The sequence below is a fragment of the Hordeum vulgare genome, chromosome 6H, assembly GCF_904849725.1.
Source record: "Hordeum vulgare subsp. vulgare chromosome 6H, MorexV3_pseudomolecules_assembly, whole genome shotgun sequence".
Taxonomy (NCBI): Eukaryota; Viridiplantae; Streptophyta; class Magnoliopsida; order Poales; family Poaceae; genus Hordeum; species Hordeum vulgare.
In genome coordinates, this window is record NC_058523.1 from 15,035,249 (window position 1) to 15,042,936 (window position 7,688).

Below are 7,688 nucleotides of genomic sequence, written 5' to 3' on the forward strand. Positions count from 1 at the left end.
AATTGTTTGTTCCAGTATTTTATTTAGCAGTTACATTTTTCATTTTTTCTTTTATTTGTCAAACCCGATATGAATTGCTAAATTATCTAGGAAACAAATGTTATAGTAATTGAGAAAATGATCTTGGTTCATCAATGACTCTGTAACTTTAGAACCACGAGCGTGATGCATATAACTGATATTGATTTTATCAAATCATACCTCTAAATAAGAGAGAAGTACCTTGCCGGCAAATAAAATATTTCAGAGACAACAATTTAAGGCAACTAACAGCCCAATTTAAAACAGATAAGACTGCTAGTCATATAAGAATGGATGTACTTGTTGTAATTCATATCTATAATGTATCCTTGTAAACAATGTTTTTTGCAACCTTGTGGGATGGAAGCTCTTCATCTGATATGAGTATCCGCAATCATAATCAAACTATACTATTGTTTCTAATAACAGGGATTGCAATTATTGAGAGGAATCCATTCCTCTTCTTGCATGCACACCAGTCTAATAACTCCCCTGATGCTTGTCATCAAATTCTACAACAAAAGCATAAACGAAAATGATGTGCATACGACAAAAGCTTTGTACGATTTGTGTACGATGTGATCTCACTCGTCCATGTGGTTCAACGAACGGCTGCTGCTGACTGTCGTATGCAAATCGTATAAATTCGCCACGAGCATGATGCATACAGATATAACTGATATTGATTTTATCAAATAATACCTCTAAATAAAGAGAGAAGTACCTTGCCGACAAATAAAATATTTTAGAGACAACAATTTAAAGCAACTAAAAAACTAATTTAAAACAGATAAGACTGCTAGTCATATAAGAATGGATGTACTTGTTGTAATTCCAGATATTAAAAACAAATATCTATAATATATCCTTGTAAACAATGTTTTTTGCAACCTTGTGGGATGGTAGCTCTTCATGTGATATGAGTATCCGCAATCATAATCAAACTATACTATTGTTTCTAATTAACAGGGATGCAATTATTGAGAGGAATCCATTCCTCTTCTTGCATGCACACCAGTCTAATAACTCCCCTGATGCTTGTCATCAAATTCTACAACAAAAGCAGAAACGAAAATGATGTGCATACGACAAAAGCTTTGTACAATTTGTGTACGATGTGATCTCACTCGTCCATGTGGTTAAACGAAAGGCTGCTGCTGACTGTCGTATGCAAATCGTATAAATTCGCCACGAGCATGATGCATACAGATATAACTGATATTGATTTTATCAAATAATACCTCTAAATAAAGAGAGAAGTACCTTGCCGACAAATAAAATATTTTAGAGACAACAATTTAAAGCAACTAAAAAACTAATTTAAAACAGATAAGACTGCTAGTCATATAAGAATGGATGTACTTGTTGTAATTCCAGATATTAAAAACAAATATCTATAATATATCCTTGTAAACAATGTTTTTTGCAACCTTGTGGGATGGTAGCTCTTCATGTGATATGAGTATCCGCAATCATAATGAAACTCTACTATTGTTTCTAATTAACAGGGATGCAATTATTGAGAGGAATCCATTCCTCTTGTTGCGTGCACACTAGTCTAATAACTCCCCTGATGCTTGTCATCAAATTCTACAACAGAAGCAGAAACGAAAATGCTATGCATACGACAAAAGCTTTGTACAATTTGTGTACGATGTGATCTCACTCGTCCATGTCGTATGATTGTCGTATGAAAATCGTATAAATTCGTCGTACGTGTAGCAGGACTCAAGCAGAAATGGACCCCTCTACTCCTGCTTTGTTTGAGATGCTACTGCCATGCGAACTTAAGTATTAACCATGGCAGAATTGTTATTTTGACTGATGTACATATCATTTTTGCACATGTAAACTTAAGTATTAACCAATGCAGAATTATTATTTTGGCTGTCATGTCTTCTTCATATAGCAATCAACTAAGGTGCCTAAGATTGAGTTGTTTCAGACAATTTAGGATTACAACAAACATCTACTTTGAATAATACAGAGAATAACAATTTTAGTAATGCAAAGTTATACCTTTATATTTATTAAAAGAACTTTAACAATGACGATATCCATATAAAGTACAAATATGATGCTCCCATATTAGCCATCTATTGTATTACATCCTAAATTATTGGATATCCACAAATCAGCGACTTGTCTTTCGAGTCCTTGATACACCAGACTTCTGAATGCCTTTATTCAACGATTTTTTCTCAACACAACTAAGCCTTGTCCTTGGCCTTGAATCATTGGGCTCCTGAGTATACCTTCCTTTTCTGATTCTTCTTCATGGTGATTGTTTACTTGTTTGTTATCATACCAACGCATTTGCGTGTTACGACACACTTCCTCTTATGGTTTGATTTCATAGATTTGGATTTGTTTATTTCTTGACTACCTTAAGCTTGCGATTCTTCGCTAAGATGTGCAACACGGCCCGTGCTCCGTCTTCTACCCTTTTTAGTCCGGTGTATAGTGAGTTCATCATCCTATGATTCTTGCTTTACAGTTTTTGAAAGTGAAAAATTGTTCGCTTGCTCCTGTGGAACATATATAGCAGTCAGCAAGGTGTACAACAACTATGAAAGAACAGGAGAATACACCAAAAAACATACATGGTTATCATTCTGAATTTCCTTCCTCTTAGATCCCTTATCAACACCAGTAAGCCTTATGTTGGTCTTTGAATAATTCTTAGTTCCATCTTTTCCCGAATCTCCATTGTTAGTAATGCTTATTGTACGCTTTCTTTTGGGGCTAGATTCCTTGAATATGCATCCATCTTTCTCCTGGATATCCTCCTCAGAATGTACAACACGACATGTGTTCCTAGTTCTAGCCTTTTTAGTGCCCTTCGTATGGTTCTACAAAAACATGAAAAATTGGATTAGTTTCCATAGACATTCATTGTAAAATTTGGCATGCAGATAGAAAATATTATGGAGCACCATAGTACAAATAGATGATACATGTTCAACATTAGCATGTTGTACTGATGAATCTTCATCAGAATCTACAAACATATTTCGTAAACGGTGTAATCCTGATAACCGTACTTGAAATTATGATCATTCAGTCTGAATTGAAAAATCAATCTCTGCCCACATATTTGCTGAAGTTTTTTCTGCATGTTTATGCATATCACAATCATTCCTATCTACCACGAATTGCAGATTGCTTAATCAACTTTTTTGCTTCTTCCTCAAACATGGTGCAAGTTGTGGTTGCAGTAACATCACATATTTCTAGCTTAAGTTTGAACCTAATAACAACACGAAACATGTGGTTAGTGGAGGATATATTACTACCTAAACATGATATATTATCATATTTACCTTGAACGTGTCTTCTCAGGTTCTTTTTCACATTTTGGACAGTATAAGTGGTTCCCTTCTTTTTGTAATTTTTTATTACATTTTCCGCATCCTATGTAGTACCACTCGTCTAATGTATTAACTGACTTAATGGTTGCTTGTGAAGTATAAAGAACTTTTCCTGTCCATTGCAGGTTAAATTAGCACATAAAACATATGAAAAAAGAATTTAAAAGTTAATAATAAATACCTGCTTTCATATTCATATTCCATTTCAGTTATTTCTCTTAGCGTCCTTCTGTTATAGACCATTTGTTCTTGAATTGTTCCTTGCAAGTGGGCTTCCGGCTCTATTTCCTCCATCATATCATCTTCCAAGCAATACCTGTTCTTTCATGAGGTAAGTATCCATGTACGCACATCATAGAATAGGATTTCTTAATATTACTAGTTTACTGCCCGTGCGTTGCCACGGAGCAACGAAATACATTGTTATTAAATAATTGTTTTAATTTAAAAGTGTCTTTTAAACATGACATCATGTGATTTTGATATCTATAATAACAAATTCATTCTCTATATGTTTATTCCCTCATGCTTCTTCCTGCACAGGCAATTGTCGTGTCTCTTCAACCACTCTCTCCTCGTAAGAAGATAAAACGATATTTTTCTCATTGCCATTTCTTTTCCTTCACCTTTTTCTTGCCATGGTGTGTAAGCCCACTTTTCAAAATCTTCTATTATATAGTATACAACCCATAAAGCATATGTTGATCACCTCCAAGTTTCAACATGACACTAAAAGCCAACATTCCTGGTTAATAGAAAACTATGACAACAAACTACCATCACACGGAATATATAAGTGTGTGTGTATATTCTTCAGGTTCTCAATATCTAACACCGGAAATGTACATAATAACATTTCACTGAAAGTTTCTTGTGATATGCACGTTCGATCTTCGGATTCCTTTTCTCCTATCAAAGCATCTCCTTTTCCAATCTATCAAAAAAGTAGCTCCCACGCAAATGGGGCCTGGATCGGCGAAGCAGCGAGAGAGAAAGTACTCGTCAAGCTCGATAACGATCGAGAACAAGCTTGATACTTGACTGGCGGTGGTAGGCTATGAGAAGACGTGATGCAGTCTACCTCACTCACTGCAGGAAGTAATTCTACACACATCAATATTCAAACACAAAAATTGAAATATGACACATTATTCAAAAAAAGCACAATGTGCACGCAACATGATACTATTTTATTCATGCACTTGTCATGCGCACAACAGGTGCACATTTGAATTTGAAAATGAAGTAATCATTATTGGATATGCATATATATACTTTTCATGCACAAATTGAATCGTACATGCACCTGCAATCATGAACCAAACCTGCACATGTGAAATACCTCTATATTGATGACGATTGATTTTTTTTCCATTATGGTATCCATCTGCAATCATGCATCAACTCTCCAAATCATATCATGATCTAAATTGTCCCAATTTGGAAGTCTGCACATTATGACGACGTTCCGGAATTGGGCCCCAACTTCCGAGCACCCCACAGAGAACCTGCAGGTATTTTGAAGCTAGCAAAAAGACCTTCCCTCAATTGGCATGGGGCCCTTGAATGTGCACTCAGAATTACAGATGCAAACCTAAAACAACTCAGCATATGCCTAAACTGGAAACACGGATAAGGCAACCAATACAATTATTTCACTCGCAAAACTCATCAAATTCTCATTTCCTCAAGAGAGTAATAAACCACCAAGAGCTACCTAAATCAAACAAAACATAGACTGGAACAAATGATAATACAAACATGGACACATATATGATTTAACGAATATTGGGGTCATTGGAGGCAAGGCTGCGAGAAACTGGTCGACGAGAAAATCATTGACCACAGCGCAACCTCGTACTATGAGACCACTGCATTTGATCTAGGGCCCCAACTTCCGAGCACCCCGCAGAGAACCTGCAGGTATTTTGAAGCTACTGAAAGAGCTTCCCCCAAATGGCATGGGTCCCTTGAACGTGCATTGCAATCAAAACGTATGACTGACCTAATATGACATCATTTCAACACTTATGAGCCCCAAATTAGACCATGGTCCTTGGATACCTGAATCATCTAGACACAACTGCACTCATTCCTGAACTCCTAACCCGATGAGCAGAAAAGGGACACAATCACTGAAACAAACACACTGTGTACGAGCATAAACCACTGGAGAATTACTGTTCAACAATCCGTTCTACCTTAGGTGCTGCTGGGGTACATGAAGACGCGGACCTTCTTGCCCTGCAGAACAAGAACCGAGTACATCAGCGACGGGTATGACGGGTCACGATGACGTGTGAAGGCGCAAGCGAAGGAGAGACTTGTACCATGGAGGTGGCGGGGAGGTTGGACCGGAACTGGGCGCGGACGACGCCGGAGTTGCCATGGGGGCGCGTGACCTTGCCCCAGATGCAGTGGAAGGTGGTGCCGCTGCTCTTGGTCTTGGCCTTGTAGACGTAGGCGATGCGCTTGCCGGCGTAGTAGGACACGTCCTCCTTGGTGCTCATCCCCTCCACCTGCAGCAACGACGTGCTATCGTACTGGTTTGACTTGGACCTGCGTTGCCACCGCCGCAAAACGAAGTGAGAAACCCCGCAACGACAGCACAGATCGAGAGACGGAGGTGGCGGGCGAGATGGACGGTCACCTCTTGAAGCCCAGGATGGTGCCCCGCACGTATAGCCGGACGCGCTAGCCCTGGCGTCCCTGCACCATCCTGATACCATACGGAGGAAGTCGCGGCCGTAGAGCAGCAGCGCGCCCTGCGCTGGCTGGTTGTTGGCGGCGTCGACGCGGCTGGTGTCGTCCGTGCTCGCCCAGTCGAAGCGGAACCTGTCCCGCGGCTTGGCGACCGTCTTGGGCTTCTTCTCCTTGATCCCCCGAGGTACTGCTCCCTGATCGCCTCCAGCTCCTTCTCCCGCGCCTTCTCCGCCATCTTCACCGCCCGGTCTTTCTCCCTGCCGTCCCTGTCCCTGTCCCGATCTCTGTCGCGGCGGTCACGGTGCCGGTCCTGATATTCTCGTCGTGGTGAAGAGGAATCACGAGGGGGAGGCGGCAGAGTGGGGAGCGCGGAGCGGCGCTGGTCGGCGACGGCGGCCTGACGGCGCTCGAGGGCGAGGCGCTGGCGTTTTTCCCAGGAGAGGAACACCGGGCTCGGCTCCGCGGCGTCCAACGCTGGAGGCGATCAGGGAGCAGGATCCGCCGGTGTGCCGGTGGATCACTCGAAGAACACTGGCTCATTTCTATCCATAGGTACCAAAAACTAAATGTGCCATGAACATATGTCATACGATACATGATTGCTTGAACTGAAAATTGCAAATGGCAGGCTGCATTGTAGGATCATCGATCGAGCACTCACTCACATGGAGCTAGATTTGTACATGACCGCCTTGTCGAACAGGTGAGCTCCCCATGGCCCCGTGGACTCGCGCTTCACGCACTGCTTCAGGTCCTTGGTGAGGTCGTAGACGACGGCGTCGCCGTAGGAGAAGTCGACGCCGATGGCCTCGAAGTAGAGCGCGTGGTTCGTCAGCGTGAGCCTCCCTGCGACAATGTGGACGGATCACCTTACATGAGGCCCTCCTGAAGGAGCACGGACCAGCAGCACCGGCACACAAATTTACCATAGGGAAGGTGCTTAACCAGGCCACATGGACATGCCGATGTGCTGCAGGACCGGCTGCGTCGTGGCGGCGCCGAAGATGTCGAGCACCACCTCGCCGTCGCAGAGGTCCAGCGCCGGCGCCTTGTGCCCGCCGGAGATGCATTTCGTCGATCTCAGCACGCTGAAGATCAACAGAGACATGGAGATCATGCAAATGTGGTACGTTGTGACAATGGCGGGAGCAGAGGATGTCTGTCGTGTCACCTACTTGTCCAGGCTCTTGAGGTACTTGTGGTAGATGAGGAAGTGAAGGCGGCCGCCGGTGGAGTTGGTGAGCGCGTCGAAGAGGTTGCAGACAGTGATCGGGTGCGTCATGGCCGGGCAGGCGGGGGCGATCTTCACGAACGCCTCCGGCCCGACCGTCCTCCTCCCATCAACCTGCACATCCATTCCAGAATCCACCAACGAATCATTATGGAATCGATTGAGCAAGAACAGAGCACAATATATAGTGAGGAGGCGAAGCGGTGGGATGACCTGAATGGCTGTCTTGGTGGGGCTGGAGTAGAATATGGACCTGCCGTCGTCGTCGTCGTCATTGGCGCCGTCGCCCCAGCTAAACGCCATTTTCTACAATGACACGACCATCGATTAATCATGATGATCGATCTATTTCAACACACATA

The 7,688-nt window shown here is 42.6% G+C and overlaps 1 pseudogene; it reads right to left on the reverse strand.

The window, feature by feature from the left end:
• Positions 1–5,594: 5,594 nt before the first annotated feature.
• On the reverse strand, positions 5,595–6,110 carry LOC123405998 (annotated as a pseudogene).
• Between the last annotated feature and the right edge of the window lie 1,578 nt (positions 6,111–7,688).